Consider the following 19,128-nt stretch of genomic DNA (forward strand, 5'->3'; position numbering starts at 1 on the left):
TGGGGCAGTCCTGGGGCCCCCCTCCTCCTACCAGGCCCGGCCCCCTGCCGTCGCCTTCAAGATCTGGACACCCACTGGAGGCCGGCGGAGCCGGCGGCCGGGGCGGGTGGCATCGGCGGCGCCGCCAGCTCCCCGCGGTAATTAGCCTGTGCCGACTCCGGTTCCGCCAGCCGCTAATTACACGTCTCCTAATGAGGCCGGCGGCTGTTTGCAATTACCCAGGTCCCCGCCGCGCGGCGCGGGTGGCCACGGGGGAATCCGCCCACAGAGGAGTGGAGGGCGGCCGGGGCCGCGAGATCAGCTTGGCGGCGAAGGGTGTGTGCCCGGCCCGGCGCGGGCGGGGCGCTCACCGTCCGTCACCTCGATTCTCTCCCAGTGGTGCCACAGAACCATTATTATCCCCACTTTACAGGGGAGTAAGGGGACTGAGGCTCAGAGAGGCGAACTCATGCAGACACAAACAAAACTCACGCTGGAATGAGGCTAATCGTGATCTCGGACCGGGAGCCTCTGCTGTTAACTTATACAGGTCCTGTCTGGGTCAGTGGGGTGGGTACTCGCTCTTGTTACTTCTGGGACTCTCAGAAGAAGGTCCCAGCTCAAATGAATTGGGGGATGAGGGAGGGGGTTTGGGAAACTTCCTTTGAGCGCTTCCCCATCTTCCCATCTGAGGGTTCCCATGCTCAATTTGTCCTTTTGGATCAGACACAAAACTGAATATTAGCTCTGGCAAGTCCTTCAAAACTTATTTGGAAACATAAATCACACAACCCATTTCACAGACTGGGAAATCTGGAGCATTCCCTAGGTGGTACTGGCAGCTGCTAAAATGCTCCCATAAAATGGGGGTGGGAAACTACAATTGTTCACCACCTTGTTCCAGGACCTTCTAGGGAGATCCAGAGTAGCTGCCTTTATTCTTCGTCTTTATCTCCTGGGGCTACCACTTATTAGGGTCTTACTATGTGCCAGGCAATGAACTAGTAAGCACTTTATATACTGGACTTCATTTAGTCTTCATAACACCCCCATGAGGGCAGGTATCATTATTCTCTGAGGCTCAGGGAGGGGAATGATTTGCCCAAGATCACACAGTAATTTCAGTCTAAAAAAGACCTTTTGTCTCACCCCAAAACCTGAGCTATTAACCCCTGGGTTTCTATCTCTTCTGGGCTGTCTGGGACCTAGAAGGATGTTCAAAGAAGTCAAACCTAATTGGGGTGCCATTCTGAGGTGACTTTGGCATCCAGGGGTTCCCGATCAGAGCCTGGGAGCTGCTGGTGGCTAAGGAAAATTGTGTCTGCTTCAGCGTTTTGTTAAGCAGCTACTGCTCATTAGGGGCTCCTGCTCCTCTAGTCCAATCAACCAATTCCTTGTAAAGACTTTATGGGGACAATCTGGATAAAATTAAGCTCTCCATCTGCCTGGCCAGGGGGCTGGGAAGCTGCCACATCCTGCAGGTTGCTGGGGCAGACATGGCCCTCCCTAGACCTCAGGGTCAGAACGTCGCATTCGCTCCTCCCTCATCCTCACAGCCTTATGGACGTCTTTCCCCTTCCCTCACCTGCTGCAAGGATTCACTCATCCAAAAATTAATTGAAATTACAAGGGCACTACTGTTTGACCCAGCAATTTCTCTGCTAGGAATTTGTCCCACAGAGATTCTTGCACTTGTGCCAAGTGACAGGTGAACAGGATGTCTCTTGCAGCATTGTTTGTGATAACAAAAGGCAGCTTCACAGAGCGAGTAAGCAGCAGGGCCAGGATTTGGACTAGATGGTCCACATCCTTCACCACTATCCTATACAGCTTCTCTGTCTCTATGTGGCACTGAAAAATTTGTAAAAGTGACACGAAAGCTTTTGATGGTGGTTACCTCTGGTGAGAAGAGTTAAAGGTGTGACATAGGAAGGGGGAACTCACTTTTTACTGTGTCCCATTTTGTACCATTTTATTTTACCATGTGCATATGTTAGTTTCATAATTTAGAAGACTTACTGAGCCCCAGGCCCCAATGTATGTTATTATTATAGTAATACTTGCCTTTATCCTGGAATTGGCTACTATCATTACTCCCATTTTACAGGTAAGGAAGCTGAGCTCACCCAGGTGGTCTGGCCATGCCACATGACTATGAATGGCAAAGTTGGGACTGAGTCTCAAGCCAGTGCTCATTTCCCTAATTTGTACTAGCCTCCCGGGCTTGGAAGATTCAGAGAAGAGAAAAGTGGTTAAAGCATGGACGCTGGAGCCGCCTTACCTGGGTTCAAGTTCTGAGTCATCCACTCACTAGCTGTGTGATGTTGGACAAGTCACTTCCCTTCTCTGAACCCCAATTTCCTCTCTGTAAGGATTAAATGACTTATCTCCATGTCAAGTGCTTAGAACAGGGCCTGACTCATCCTGAGAGCTCAAGAAATGTTAAGTATTTTGATATGATTGTCCTGAGTGTTGTCTTCCCCAATTTCAAGCTCAGAGCAGTTCCTTCTTCCGGCTGGTGGGTCCAGCCCTGGCAGCTCCAGTCCTCTCTCTGAAGCGCAAGTCTCAGCTACCCTGTGCTCCAGCTTCCAGCAGAAGTTCTTTGGAATCGGTTCTCCTGGATTATCTCAGGGTGGTGGCTGTGATCAGAACTGATCACATCACCAGAGCTGCAAAAAGGGGCAGAGCCATAGGGCTGGTGTAGCCCACATCCAGAGTGAGGCTTTGACGGGCAGCCTCCCAGTTCGGGATGTTCCCAGCACCTTCCCACCACTCATGCTTGGAGGGAGAAGGGCCTCAAAATAGCTGTTGCTTCCTCAGCACGGTGCTAGGCCAGGGACAGGAATAGACATCTGGGGGTGGCCGCCTCAGCTTCCCTCAGGGGCCCTGGGGGTGCTGGGAATAGCTAGAGGCCAGGCTCCCCCTACCCAGTGTGGAGGGATAGTGCAGCTGTCGATATGCGGTGACCCACCCATGATGGTCCAGCCCATTGGAAGTATTGCCCCAGCTGGGGCCGGCTGTTCAGCAGGTTACCAGCACTGGCCAGATACTGTCCAAGGCCTGGATTCTTAGACCAAGAGGAAATACCTTTTAACACTAGCTTCTACAGTCCTCCCTTTGCAGGTGGGGAAACTGAGGCCCAGAGGGAGGATCACATACTTGAGATCATAAAGCTGGTTAGAAGTCAAGCTGACAGGGTAGGCAGGCTTTGGGGCTTTGAGAGGCAGTATAGGGTCATGGATAAAGGGTTAGAGAACTCAGACTGTCTGGGCTCAAATCTTGCATGCTCTCAGGCCTCAATTTCATTGCCTGTAAAATGGGCACAATAATAGTACCCACCTCTGGTTGTAAAGATTGAATGTGTTAATACTCTAGTGCTATTATGATTGTTACTGTTTTCTTACTAAATTGTTCACTGATTTACTCCTAAGGCTTTGGCTGAACACGTACCATGTACCATGTACCAGGCAGTGCTAGGCCTACATCAGTGTAGCTCACAGTGTAGCAAGGTGAGATCTGTTGACATTTCACGGAGCCTGCCATGTGCCAGCTTCTGTGCTAAGCATTTTTACCTGTATATCTCATTTATTCCTCATGACAGCCTGTGAGGAGCCATTTTCATGCCCTATTTTACAGATGAGGGGAGTGAGGCTCAGAGAGGTGAAGTCATTCTTCCGGGGTCACACAGCCAGGAGGTAGCAGAATCAGGATTTGAAACCAGGGCTGCCTGCCTGCATCACACATACAAGTAACCACTGTACCACACGGTCACTTTTCTGGGGAGATGGACAAGTTGTTCAGTTGGTGCAGTCCAGGGGTTGGGTAGGAGGTGTTGGGTACGTGAAGGAGGGTTCCTCTCTCACAGCCTTGACATTTGTCACCCCAGCCCCCACACACCAGTCCCAAGTGAGATGTGAGGTGGTCCCCAGCCCATACTACCAAATTCCCGCCTCCATCCCTTAGAGTTTCCCTAAGTACTAACTATGGGCCAGGCCTGTGCTAGGCTCTGAGCACACAAAGACTTCATCTCTGTCGTGAAATTGTTCATGGAGCAATGAGAGAGACAGGTTTCTAAATGGCAAGAGCAATTCAGGGGTAGCTGCTGTGATGAGGGTAAGAATGGGGGTCACTGGGTACCTGGAGGAGGTACCTCACTCAGCCTGGGAGGTCAGGGAAAGCTTCCTGGAGGTGGTGATGTCTGAGATGAAGTCCAAAGGAAAGTTAGCCAGGAGAAGAGAGGTGGTAGGAAAGGGTGTTCTAGATAGAGACAGCTTGTGCTAAACGGAAGCGCTGAGTGCCAGGAACTGTGAGGAGACGGGGCTCGAGGTGGGAGTGAAGGGCCTGCAGAGTTGGATGGGGACGCGTCATTCAGGGCCTTGCTGCCCACACTAAGGGGTTTGGATACTATCTTTAGGGCAGAGAGAACAAGATTGGGAGCTAAAATGTTCCCCTGGCTTCAGGGAAGGATAGACCTCAGGAGGTTGGACTGAAGCAGGGAGACTGATGCCTTGGACTAGCGTGCTGGCAGTGGGGGTGGAGAGAAATAAGCAGCTTTGTGAAGTTTTTAGAGGTAGACTTAGTTGTGTATTGCTGTGTAATAAATCACCCCCACACTTTGTGGCTTAAAACAACACATTATTATTTTTCATGATTCTGTCAGGTGGCAGGGCAGTTCTGCTTCCTGTGGTGTTAGCTAGGGGCACTGGGGTGCCCGGAAGTTTCCAAAATGTCCTTACCCACATGACTGGCAGCTGGTGCTGGCTATCGGCTGGGAGTTCAGCTGGGGCTGTTGGCTGGGAAGCCTCAGTTTACCTCCACGTGGCCTCTCCATGGGGCTTGGGCTTCTAACTGCATAGCAGATGGCTTCCAGAAACAGAAGCTGACATGCTTTTTAAGGCCTGGGCTTAGAAGTCCCAGAACATTACTTCTGCCACATCTTAAAGGTCAAAGCCAGTCCTAGGACCAGCCTGATTCAAGGGGAGGGGTAATAAGTGCTACCTCTTTGATGAAGACGATGAGGTACATATTATTGTATGTACAATTTAGTGGCATTTAGTGCATTCAGAATGTTGTGCAACTAACACTTTTCCCTAATTTCAACTTTTTTATCCTTTATAAGAACACTCCATATCTCCATACCCATTTTGCCATTGCTCCCCATTCCCCTTTTCCCTAACCCCTCTTAACCTGCTTTCTGTCTCTATGGATTTGCCTACAAGGTCTGACAATTAAGTTCGCGAACTTGCCACCATGCGCTTACATGGGCAGTACTGTACAAACAGCTCAGTAAGGTTTCATAACCTTGGTATATCAGTGTCTCATAGCTGTGTTCTTGTCGACGTGTTGCGGAGTCTTACTGAGTGGCGTTCATTATTGTTGCATGTTTTTATGTGCCGTCGCAAGTATGTCTGAGTTTGAATTAGAACAACGAACAAACATTAAATTTCTTGTTAAACTTGGCAAGAGTGGAAGTGAAATCAGGGACATGTTAGTCTAAGTTTATGGGGATAATGCCATGAAGAAAACGGCAGTGTACAAATGGATTAAATGTTTTTCTGAGGGGAGAGAATGCATCACTGATGGAGAGAGGTCAGGGCAGTCAGTAATGAGAATAACTGACATTGCAAAAACATTGCAAAAATTCGTCGAATTATGCGTCAAAATCATTGGCTGACTGTGAGAAGCATAGCAGACCAAATAAACATCGATAGAGAAACAGTTAGGAAAACCTTAACTGAAAATCTTGGCATAAAAAAGGTGTGTGCAAAAATGGTCCCAAAGGAGTTTGCCGATGAACAAAAGCAAAGGAGAGTCGAAGTTTGCCAAGACTTTTTTGAGAGATGATGTTTGAGCTGTGTTATCACTAGTGATAAAACATGGGTGTACCAATACAATCCTGAAACAAGGCGTCAAAGTACACAGTGGAAGTCAGCCAATTCTCCACGACCAAAAAAAGTTCCATCAGTCCAAATCAAGAGTCAAAACAATGTCGCTAACCTTTTTTGATATCAGAGGGATTATTCATTATGAATTTGTACCAACTGGACAAACAGTTAACCAAGTTTACTATTTGGAAGGGCTGAAAAGTCTGCATGAAAAAGTTAGACAGCCTGAACTTTTCGCCAATAATTCATGGCTCTTGCATCATGACAATGTACCAGCTCACATGGCACTGTCTGTGAGGGAGTTTTTAGCCAGTAAACAATTAACTGTATTGGAACACCCTCCCTACTCACCTGATGTGGCCCCCAGTGACTTCTTTCTTTTCCCGAAGATAAAGGAAATATTGAAAGGAAGACATTTTGATGACATTCAGGACATCAAGGGTAATACGAAGACAGCTCTGATGGCCATTCCAGGAAGAGTTCCAAAATTGCTTTGAAGGGTGGACTAGACGTCAGTGCGTAGCTTCCCAAGGGGAGCACTTCAAAGGTGACCGTAGTGATATTCAGCAATGAGGTATGTAGCACTTTTTCTAGGATGAGTTTGCAAACATAATTGTCAGACCTCGTTTTCTGGCTATTTCATGTAAAAGGAATCATATAGTATGTGACCTTTTATGACTGGCTTCTTTCACTTAGCATAATGTTTTCAAGGTTCATTTAAGTTGTAGCATGTATCAGTGCTTCATTTCTTTTTGTTGCTGAATAATATTCCATTATACGGATGGACTACAATTCATTTATTCATTCATCTGTTGATAGACATTTGGGTTGTTTTCATCTTTTGGCAATTGTCAGTAATGCTGCTGTGAATATTGGTAAATAAGTATCTGTTTGAGTCTCTGCTTTCAATTCTTTCAATATCTAGGAATGGAATGGGTGGGTTGTGCAGTAATTTTCTGTTTAACTTTTTCAGGAACCATGAAACTGCTTGTCATAGTGGCTATACCATTTTACACTCCCACCAGCAGTGTAAGAGGGTTCCTATTTCTCTACATCCTTGACAACACTTACTATTTTCTGTTTGTTTTTTTAATTAAAGCCATCCTAGTATATGTGAGATCCTATCTCATTATGGTTTTGATTTGCATTTCCTTAACTACCAATGATGTTGAAAATCTTTTCATGTGCTGTTTGGCCATTTGTATATCTCCTTTGCCCATTATTTAGCTGGGTTGTTTTGCCTTTCTGTTCTTGAGTTGTTAGAGTTCTTTACATATTCTGGATACTAAATCAGATATATGATTTGCAAATATTTCCTCCCATTCTATAGGTTGTCTTTGCACTTTCTTGGTAATGTCCTTTGACGCACAAAAGTTTTTGCTCTTCATGAGATCACATTTACATATTTTTTTCTTTTGTGCTTATGCGTTTGGTGTCAAATCTACAAACCCATTGCCAAATCCAAGGTCATAAAGATTTCCCACTCTGTTTTCTTCTGATTGTTTTGTGGTTTTAGCTCATTTAGGTCATTGATCCACTGAATTAATTTTTGTTTATGGAATGAGGTAGGGGTTCAACTTCATTATTTTGCATGTGGTTAAGCTCTACCTCTTGACTGAAGGTAGCGTGCTCTCACCGGGGAGGAGAAGAATTGTTGGGGGCCATTTTTGGAGACAGTCTTAGTGATGGGTTGACTGTGAGGGGTTGGAGAAGGAAGGGGAGAAGAAGGCAAGTGACATATATATTTCTGGATTGAGTCATTGGGCAGATGGGGAAGCCTGGGGGAGGAGCCAGACTTTGGTGAAGGGAAGAACTCGGTCTCGGACATGTTGAGTTTGAGCTCCCTCAACATCCAGGCACCGAGAGCACTGTTTCCATGTATCAAATACATGATAAACGAAATACGGAAGGGTACTAAGGTTTTCATTCATTCAACAAATAGTTATGGAACACCCAGTACTAATACTAGGCATTATCTTTGTGATGCTAACCATGGGCCAGACACTTTGCACTTTTTCAAAATTGAGCTATAATGTACATAGAGTAAAATGAACAAATCAAAAGTGTACACAGTTCGTTAAATGTTATATATACCACCTTCCAGGTTAAAATGGAGGACACTTCCAGGCTCCAGAAATCTCCCTGTCAGGCATGTTATACGTAATTATCACAATGACCCTATGAGGTAGGTATTATTATTATTCCCATTTTTCAGATAATGAAACAGAGAGGTGAAGCAACTTACCCAGGAGCACACGGGTGGAATCTGAATTCGAACTCAGGCCTACAGGATTAAACCCAGGGTGAGGAAGTCCCACCCCATCACTGGACAGGGACTGGTGGGGGGTCCCTGGGAGGACTCTGGGATCATTTCCTTAGCCCCCTCTTTACCTCCCACAAGTCCGCCCTGCATTCCTGTGACCTCGTCTGTCATTCTGCTAAAACCGGCCTCCTTGCTTTTCTTCTAACCTGTCAAGCTCCTACCCACCTGAGGACCTTTGCACTCAGTGTTCCCACCATCTGGAACCTTCTGCCCCCTGGACTTCCCATAGCTTACTGGCGTCTTATCATGAGCCTCAGCTCAAATGTCACCTCTTTAGAGAGCTCGTCCCTGAACGAATTGCCCTATTTAATGCTCTCCCCACCAGCCAGCACAATGGAGCCAGATGGCCTGGGTTTGAATCTCATTTCTGCTGTTTCCTAGCTGGGTGGCCTGGGGCGAGGTACTAAACCTCTCAGGGCCAGTTTCCTCAGCTATAAAATGGGGATGTTGATGGTGTTGGTATAAGGATGAAATCATTGAACATCTGTTAACAATGCTTGGCCCACAGTAGGTGCTTTATAAATATTTGCTATTATTCACATAGCAACTCATCCCCTTCTGAAATTATCCTGGTTATTGGTTTGTTTACTTGGTTTTTCCACTTCTCCCAATTAGAATGTGAGTCCCCTAAAGATGGTGGTTTCATCTATGTTTTTCACTGTTGTGTGTCCCCAGTGCCTAGAAGAATGCCTGGCCCACACTAATAAACACTGGCTGAATAATCAAGTGGATTAATAAACCAGGCTACTAGATTTTCCTGTTTGCAGCGCCCCAAACATGCCGTGCTCGCTCTCGTTTGCTGTTCCCTCTGCCTAGACGGTTCCCCAGAGGAAGGGGTGGGGGGAAAACAATGGAGGAAAGATGGCCTTTCAGCTGCCCAGGTCCTCACTGCCTCCTGCATCAGGTACTCACAAGAGAACAGTGAGTGAGAATTCTAGATGTTCCAGAGCTATAATCACCTGTTCTGGGGAAACTGAGGCTCAGAAAGGGGACAGGATTCAGCCAAGGTCACACAGTGAGTCAAGAGCATGTTCTTTCCCGCCCCTGGACCCCATGTGTCTCATGTGGAAGCTGTTTCTAATGTCCACACGGGATCTGCCTCCCTACATGGGGCCTGGAGAGAGGTGGTGGGTGGGGGTCTGGACCCTGCCTATGGGCTACTGCCCTTCGCCCTGCCCAACTGAGGAGGCTCTGGGCCTAGTGAATGGATATGCTTCTGACTGCGACTGACCTGAGTGGGGCTGCTGACACTTCCTCTTATTAACCATGTGGCCTTGGGTTTTCTGAGCCTCAGTTTACTCCCCTGGAAGATAAGGAGATAGAAACCTACCACCCCCTCACCCCCAGGGTTACTAGGAAGATTCCTATTAACAGTTCTCATGCATTGAGCACTTCTTCTCAACTACCCTGTGGGGCAGGTATTTTATCCCCATTTTCCAGATAAGGAAACTGAGACTTAGCACGGGGAAAATGTGACCTGTCCAAGATCACACTGACTGCAAGGAATAGAGCTGAGGTTTAAATCCAGGCAGGCTGACTTCAGAGCTTACATTCTTAGCCATATTATGCTCCAGTGCTAGGTACACAGTAGGCACTTAATAGATGGTAGCTACTGATATCCCTCTGACTGAGGTCCTAGGAAGATCTCACTTTCATGATGGCACCATCTTCTAGGACAGCAGTCGCTCAGCTGCAAACCACATCTTTTGTGAATTTTCCTCCCTTCCAATCCCTGCTTGGAGACACAAGGGCTCTCAGCAACCTCTCTCTCGGATGGATTTTTCAGATTATCCCCACCTTGATTAGTTCCAGAGTCTTCCGGCAGGAGCAGGAGTTATTTTCGGGACTGGATGGCTCCCTCTGGCTGCCTCTGACCCCCCTTTCCCCCGCAGTTGCAAGCACCTCTCCAGTTAACTGCAAGGTTAATTAGAAGCTTCCCGACTGTTCACTTTCTGGCCCTGCAGCCCTCAGCTCAGACTCAAACCCTGCTCTCTGCTCCCCTCCTCCCTGCCCCACCGCCACGTCTGCCTTCCCCTTATTCTGCAGCAGTGAGGGTGGTCAACTGTTTCCTAATCCTTGGCCCCCAACTTTGTCTCAGAGCAGTGACTCTCCCTCCTACTTCAGGATTTTTCCAGAGGAGCAAAACCTCATGTACCATTTGGACAAAAATATTTTTGGCTAGTGTTCCCACCCCGTTCCCACTGGAGTCCAGTCCTCAATGTCATGCAGCCTGGGGTGGGAGCGGCTCAAAAATTCCCAAGGATAAATTTTATGGCATGTCTATTTTACCACAATAAAAATTACCAAGGGGAGGCATCCTGCCTCCTCCCCCTTCTGCCACCATGTTATATCACAATGTGTGGGGCTGACGTCACAGGGACGGGGCGTGGGTTCTGCTGTAGCTATCTGTTCTCTCTGCTCCTGGCTCTCCCTTCCAGCTCTGCGCTCTGCCAGGGCCGCCCGCAGACCTTACTTGCTTTTCAAAAATAACTCTTGAGTCTCTCAAGGAGGTGGGGGGGTTGCTTCCTTGGTGTCCCGGGCTGTGTGTTAATCCTTCCAATGCAAGACTTCCTGAAGCGATTCTGTGCTGGGCTGGGAGCTGGTCATCCAGTCAGGCTGAAGTAGTTCCAGATGTTGGCATCCTGTTCTAGCACCTTCAAGGAAGTTGGGCACATGGGTCTTCTCGGGCACCCACTAAGTCATTCATTTGTTTGTTCTGTTCTTTCGTTCATTGATTCATTCATTGATTCAGATATTTAACGAGCATCTACTCAGTGCCCTTTGCCTGCAGAGCACACTTCTGGGTGGCCTCTGTTGCTTTTCCATTTGCTTCTGAGTCCTGTCCCTGCTTCCCTTTGAATTTCTGCTTCCTCCTGTCAAGTAGGGGATCTTAATTAGGGTAGCCAGTCAGGCCCAGAAGGAAACAGATGGCATACGCAAATTGGGTAACTTGAGGAAGGGCAAATAAAGGGACTGTTTAGGTGTAAGCAGGGTGTAGGGAAATCCTGAGGGATAGTGCGGTGCTGGGCTAGTTACAGTGGGGAGAGCTGTTACTTCCGAGGCCTGCCAGGTGGAGGGAGCAGTTCCACCACCCAGAAGGAGTAGTGTAGAGAGAGCCACCTTTACAGAAGCTGTGACTTTCTGTTGAGGGACACAGCCAGCTGGAGGTGCCCTGGAGGGAGAGAGCAGAGGAATAAATATCCTGACCTCCCTTTTCCTTCTACCTTCCATCTCCTCCTGGGAGCGCCCCATTGGCCAAACCTGATTAAAAGCCAAAAAATACGAGAGACTGTTGAGTCTGAATAGGTCAGTCTCCTTGGGCACAGAGCAGGGTAGAAAAGGGAAGAGAGTGGTTCTAGATGGACAAACAGAGGATATCCAGCTTGTCACCTACTCCTAGCAATAGTAGCTCACACGATAAATGCTCAGTAAGTGTCAGCTATTCTCATCAGTGCTCATATTAGTTATTGACTGCGGTGTACCTAATTACCCCAAAACGTAGTGGCTTGAAACGATAAACATTTATTACCTCACACAGTTTCTGTGGTTCATGAATTTGGAACAGCCCAGCTGGGTGGTTCTGGCTCAGTGTCTCTTCGGAGGTCACAGTCAAGCTGTCAGCGAGTCATCTAAAGGCTTGCTTGGGACTGAAGGGTCCAACTGGCTCACTCCCATGGCTGGCAAGCTGGCACCGGCTGTTGGCAGGAGGCCTCGGTTCTTTGCCATCCAGACCTCTCCAGAGGGATGCTTGAGGGTCCTCACAATGTGGAGACTGGCTTCCCCCGGAAAGAGTGATCCAAGAACAGAAGGCTCGATTTGTTTCCTCACTTAGGCTCAGAAACTACAGACCATCATTTTGACAACATCCTATAGGTGACATAGGGCAACCTATTCCACATGGAGGGGGTTACACGGGGGCAGGAGTGTAAGGTGGCAGCAATCATTGGAGGCCTTCTTGGGGCTCGGCTACCATGGTTTGCACTACGTTTGTTCATTTAATCCTTTCAAAAATTCCATGAAGTTATCTAAAAACAACAACAACAAACAAAAACAAACAAAAAATGAGGGAAGTATTATTATTCCAACTTTTCTCTGAGGAAATATACCATAGAAAAGTGACATAACTTGCCCAAGATTACAGTTAGTAAGTGGCAAAGCCAGGAATTGAACGCAGGTGGTCTTTTTTTAAAAAAAAATCATTTTTAATTGGGCTCTAATTTACATACAATAAAAACACTCTGATGGAGATAAAGGACATTTCCATCCCTCCAGTTTTTCTTCATGCCCCATTTGCCGTCAATCCTCCCAGGCCCTGCTCCAGGCAATCACTGATCTGCTTTTTGTCACAATAGATGGTCCTATCTGTTCTAGAACTGCATAGAAATGAAACCACACAGTATGTTCTCTTTTGTGACTGGCTTCTTTGGTTGAACAAAAATGTTTATGAGGTTGGTCTACATTTTTACATGTATTGGTAATTCTATTTTATTGCTGAATAGTATTCAACTGCATAAATATAGCACAAGTCCTTGACATAATTCTCCTGTTGAGTGACATTTGGGTTGTTTCCAATTTGGGGGCTATTATGAATAAATCTGCGATGAACCTCATGTAAAAATCTTTGTATGGATATATGTTTTCATTTATCTCAGGTAAATAGCTAGAAGTGGAATTGCTAAATCGTATGGTAAGTGTATATTTAACTTCATAAGAAGCTGCCAAACTTTTCCAACGTAACTGTACCATTTTACAGTCCCACCAGGAATGTATGGGAGTTCTGGTTGTTCAGTATCCTCACCAGCATTTTGTGTCATCAGTCTTGTTAATTTTAACCATTCTAATCTGTGTGTAGTGGTATCTTATTGTGCTTTCAATTTGTACTTCTCTGTCAAAGAAAAATATTGAACATCTTTTCATATGTATATTGGCCATTTGTATGCCTTCTTTTGGGAAGTATTTGTTCAGTTATTTTGTCTACTTTTCACTGGGTTATTTGTCTTCCCATTATTTAGTTGTAAGAGTTCTTTATATATTCTAGGTACAAGATCTTTGTCAGACACACACACACACACACACACACACACACAAACACTGAATAATATTTACTCTCAGTTTGTGGCTTACAGTTTCATTTTTAAATAGTATCTTATGAAGAACATAAGTTTAAAATTTTGCTGAAGTCCTACTTATCAATTGTTTTGATTAGTCATGATGTTTTATGTCCTAAGAAAGCTTTGCGTAATCCTAGGCCACAAAGGTTTTCTCTTATGTTTTCTTCTAGAAGTTTGATAGTTTAAGTTTTTACATTTAGGTCTCTGATCCATTTTGAATTAGTTTCTGTGTATAGTGTGAGGTAGGAGTCACAGTTCATTTTTCCCCTCTGTACCAATATATTCCAGCTGCAGCTTCCTCTTTCCATTGAATCATCTTGGCACCTTTGTCAAAAATCAATTGATTGTATGTATGTGGATCTATTTTTGGACTTGATCCTGTTTCATTGATCTGTATATCAATCTTTAGCAAATACCACACTGTCTTTATTATTGCACATTTATAGTAATTCTTGACATCAAGTAGGATTAAATGCTGCAACTTCGTCCCTATTTTTTCAAAATTGCTTTGGCTATTTTCGTTTGTTTGCATTTCCACATACATTTTAGAATCCAGTTGACAACAACAAATCCCTCCTGGAATTTTGATCAGGACTGTGTTGAATCTATAGGTCAATAGGGGGAGAAGTGACATTTTATGCTGGGGAAGTTCCCTTCTATTCTCTCACTGCCCAACTTTATTTTTGTTTTAAAATACTGAATAGGTGTTCATTTTATGAAATATTTTTGCACATCAGTTGACATTACCATAAAGTGAACCTAGATATATAAAAAAATTGAGATGAGATTCACATAATATACAGTTAACTCATTTTAAAGTGAATAATTCAGTGGTATTGCACAACCACCACCTCTATCCAGTTCCAAGACATCTTTATCACCCGAAAAAGAAAACCCTGCATCCATTAAGCAGTTACTCCCCTTTACCCCCGCCTCACAGCCCCTGGCAACCATCAATTTGTGTTTTGTCTCTATGGATTTGCTTACTCTGGACACTTCTATAAGTGGAATAATACAATATGTAACCTTTCATATCTGGCTTCTTTCACTAAGCAAAACATTTTTCACATTGATTCACATTGTAACATGTGTCAGTGCTTCATTCCATTTTATGGCTGAATAATATTCCATTGTATGGACATACACAATTTCTTTACCCCAATATATTCTTAACCACTATTCTATGCTGTCTCCCCATGTACCAGGTGCTGTCTTTAGCTCTACAGATACAACAGAGAAAAAGGAGAACTGGCCTTGCCCAAGTGGAGCTTAAGTCTCTTCTGGAACTTAGCCCTTTCTCAGGCCTTGCCTTGTGTGCCCCCGCTCATTTGTCTCCATAGCCCTTAGTGCCTAGCCTGGTACTCTTAGCTGACTAGATGAGTTTTAATCTGGGAAGGCTTCATGGAGGAAGCAGCTTTTAAGTGGAGCCTTGGGATTTGAGGAGTTGAGTGGTTCCCTTCAGCCCAGAGTGATTAATAACAGCAGCCACCCATTTATCAAGCACACACTATGTGCCACACACTGTAATGAGTACATTAAGTGCCCCCAGGGCAGCAAGCTAGTGAGGGGCAGAGGAGAGTGTGGATTGGAACACAGATCCACACCGTTAACGACTACCTTACATTGCCTTTCCAAGTCTGGTTCCAGATTAGGGTTGGGGGTCTTTCTTCTCCGTATTCTGCCTTCCTGTCTTTCTTCTTCTGGGGATATGTGGACAGAACTAAGGAGTGACAGGATGATGGGCAAAGCCTTGACTGGGCACACCCCAAGTGTTGGAAAGGAGTCCTCAGCTCCTACCCTCTGGGTCCTTCCAATTAACCAAGACCTGGGCGTTGGGATAGCACCTTCACAGCACCCTTCCTTCCCCCAGCGCCCTCTCCCCTCTTTCTTCCTTAGCCCCTCTGGCTCATCGGGCTGTGCTGGAATATGTGGGGAAAGGAGCAGGATTTTGGCTAAATATAAACCAGGCTGTTCTAGTTTCCAAATAGAACAAAGGAGCAGGGTGTTAAGTTGATTTTTATAAATAAAGAGAGAGGGAGTGAGAGAAAATTTTTTTCGAGATGTTTAATAAAATTGCCTTGTTAGAGGCAGGAAAATCACTGGGCTGTAGTGGGAGGGTTTGGAGGAGGGAAGGGAAGAAGGAGAGAAGATGGGGAATGCTTCCTCCTTCGTGCTGTGAAACTTTCCAATGTCCTTGTCCTCTTCTGGGGACCAGGCAGAGACGGTGGGGCAGAGAGTGGTAAAGAGGCAGGGGAGGGCCGGCCTGGTGGTTCAGGCAGTTAGAGCTCCATGCTCCTAACTCCGAAGGCTGCCGGTTCGATTCCCACATAGGCCAGTGGGCTCTCAACCACAAGATTGCCAGTTCGATTCCTCGACTCCCACAAGAGATGGTGGGCTCCGCCCCCTGCAACTAGCATCGGCAATTGGACCTGGAGCTGAACAGCAACCTCCACAACTAAGATGGAAAGGACAACTTGAAGCTGAATGGCACCCTCTACAACTAAGACTGAAAGGACAACAACTAGACTTGGAAAAAAAAAAGTCCTGGAAGTACACACTGTTCCCCAATAAAGTCCTGTACCCCTTCCCCAGTAAAATCTTTAAAAAAAAAAAAAGAGGCAGGGGAGGGGCATGAGGGTCCGTGGGAGGAGGACAGGAAGGCTCATAATCATAGTTACTACCATGTATTGAGCGCCCGATCCTGTGCTAGATTTATGTCTCATCTCACCAAATGCACGCAGTACGTGAGGCTGGGATTCCGCTACTGGGTTCTCTGTGATCTAGCCCGTCTACCTCTCTGAACTCATCTCCTTTCTCTCTCCCTCCTCTCACTCCACTCCCACCACACCACACCGGTCCACACACCAATCTGGTTCTCTTCTCAAGACCTGTGTGCCTGCTCTTCCCTCTGTCTCTAGGTCTCACAGCTCCTTCTCACCGTTCAGGTCTCAGGTAAATGTCACTTACTCCCTGACCACCGTATCTAAAAGAGAGCACCCCCCACCTCAGTTGTGATCATATCACCCTGCTTCATTTTCTTCATTAGCATATCACTTCTGAAGTTATTTGCTTGCCTATTATGTCTCTCCTCTCCCTCCACCAAAATGAAAGCCCCACGAAGGCAGAGGCTTTGTCTCTCATCCACTGCAGTAATATCAGGGTCTACAACGGCACATGGTAGACATTGCTAAATATGCATTTGTTAAATGAATAGATAAGTGAATGAGGTTCAGAGAGGTGACACGACTTGCCCAAGGTCACACAGCTAGGAAATGACAGAGCCAGGAGCGAGCCCAGATTTGTCTGATCCTCAAATGCGTGCCCTGTCTGCTATTTTATGAGGCTTCCAGCATGGTGGAGGAGGGGACTTAAGGGGATCTCTCTGGAACTTGGGGGCTTTGGGGGATGATCAGACACAACCCTGGAGGATTAAAGGGGGTCAATGAAGCCAAATTGTCATCATTACCTTCATCCTTAAACAATGTATGTAACATAAAAATTGTTAAACAACAGAGCTTCTTTGGGGGGAGCCATTAGGTCATGAGAGTTTTACTCAGTATCCCCCAAAGGAGAGTCGTCTAAGCTTTGAGGAGGTAGCAGAGGTCTTCTCACCTCGGGAGCTGGAAGGGATGGCCAGAAGAAGGAGAGATATCTTGTATTCCCATCTGCCTGCCCTCCTTCTTTTCCTCCTCCCATCACCCCATCTTTACTGTTTTCATGTCCACTCCCAGTGGCATATCAAGTATGGGCTAGAAGCTGTGGCTGCACATGCCGTGGGGTCTCAGCCTTTCTGCTGCCATCAGGTTCTGTGTGGCTTGGACAAGTCACACGACTCTCTCTGAGTCTCAGTTTCTTCTTGTGTAAGATGGAGATAGTGAAATTTGCTTGGTTATGAAGACGAGAGATACTGCATTGTACGTCAGAGACCTATGCTTCAAGCACGTGGTAGATGCTCAGTAGAATAGATGAAAGCTTTCGTTTTCTTATTTATTATTACCCTTCTCTGGACTGTAATCTAATTGAGCACAGACACTGTCATTTCCTTAGTTGAACAGCTACTATATACCAGGCTCTGGGCTAAGCAGTCTATGTGGGTATCTCTTTGAATCCCCATATTAATTCCATGAAGTAGGTACTGTTATTACAATCACCTCCATCATTAAGAATGAGGAAAATGGGGCTCCCAGCGGTGAAGTGACTTGGCCAAGGTCACACAGCCAGGAAATAACAGAGCTGGGACTGAAATCCAGGTAGGACCCAAGCACAAACGTTGGGCTTTTAAATGTTATACAATCCTGCCTCCCAGAACTAATGAACCAAAGGGCTTTCTGGTGCTCCAGGATGTGGACTCTGGGATAAGGGGGGAGAGAGAGGCCAGACAGGTTATGGTGAGAAGCAGAGGCCTGGCCTCAATTAAGAGGTCAGTGAGGGAGCCCGGAGTGGAGTGGTGTGGTGTGAGAGGGAGAAATGCTGCAGTTTGGGGGGCTGTGGCTCCGAGGCTCTGACTCATTCATATGGAGCAGCTCGATTCCCAGCCGCAGGAGATGCTATTTATAACCTGCAGGTTCTAACAGCCTTCCAAGCAGGGAGCCCTGCAGCTACCTGGGGCCCTTCTCCCTGGGTGAGGGGGGAAAGTGGTGGGGGAAGGCCTCGGCCGAGGCTTCTTTCTCCTTGCTCTGGACTCTCCACCAAAATTCACACTCAAGTGCCCCGTGGCTCCAGTAGAGTGTCTGGCATCTAAGAGGCTTGAATGAATGGCAGTAGCTTCAGGTTTTTTTATTGGGTCAGATCATGTCATCTCTGTGCCCCAAACTCGCCAATGGTGCCCCATCTCATTGGAAGTAAAAGCTGAAGTCCTTACAATGGCCTCCAAAGCTCATACAATCTCCTGCTCCTTCAGACCTCCCACCCTCCTGCTTGCTCACTTCATCCCACTGGCCTCCTTGTTGCTTCTGGGGACACACTAGGTATATTCCTGCCTTGAGCCTCTGCTCTGTTTCGTCCTGGGATACTCTCCCCCCAGATACTGCGTGTCTTCCTCTCGCACCTCCTTCATGCCTTTGCTTAAATGCCAGCTTCTCAAGGAGGCTTTCCCTGGCCATTCTACTTAAAATTGCACCTATACATACACTCCTTATTCCCTTTTTCTGCTTAATTTTTCTCCATGACACGTGCCATCATCTAACACACTACATATGTTACTAATTTATTGTTTTACTGTAGCACCCCCCCTTTATCCACATGGGGTACATTCCAAGACCCCCAGTGAATCCAAAAAACCTGGATAGCACCAAACCCTATATATACGATGTTTTTCCCCATGCACACATGCCTAAGATAACGTCTACAGCTTCTCTTTGGCCTATCTAAATTGCCAGCTTCACTACTCTTGTACTTTGGGGCCATTATTAAGTAAAATATGGGTGACTCGAACCCAAGCACTGTGGTACCACAACAGTTGATCAGATAATCAAGACGTTTCCTGAGTGACTAACAGGCTGAGAGCATACACAGCGTGGACACGCTGGACAAAGGGATGATTCATGTCCTGGGTGGGATGGAGCAGGACAGTGCGAGATTTCATCATGCTACTCAGGACAGCAGGCAATTTAAAACGTATGAATTGCTTATTTCTGGAATTTTCCATTTAATATTTTCAGACCCCGGTTGACTGGGTAACTGAAACTGTGGAAAGCAAACCATGGCTAAGGGGAGGTTATTGTAATGTCTGTCTCCTTCTATTAGAATGTCAGCTGTGCGAGGACAGAACTTTTTGCCTGTTTTGACCTCTGCTGCATTCCTAGTACCTGGAACAGTGCCTGGCACATAG

Source organism: Rhinolophus hipposideros (assembly GCF_964194185.1).
Source record: "Rhinolophus hipposideros genome assembly, chromosome: 24".
Taxonomy (NCBI): Eukaryota; Metazoa; Chordata; class Mammalia; order Chiroptera; family Rhinolophidae; genus Rhinolophus; species Rhinolophus hipposideros.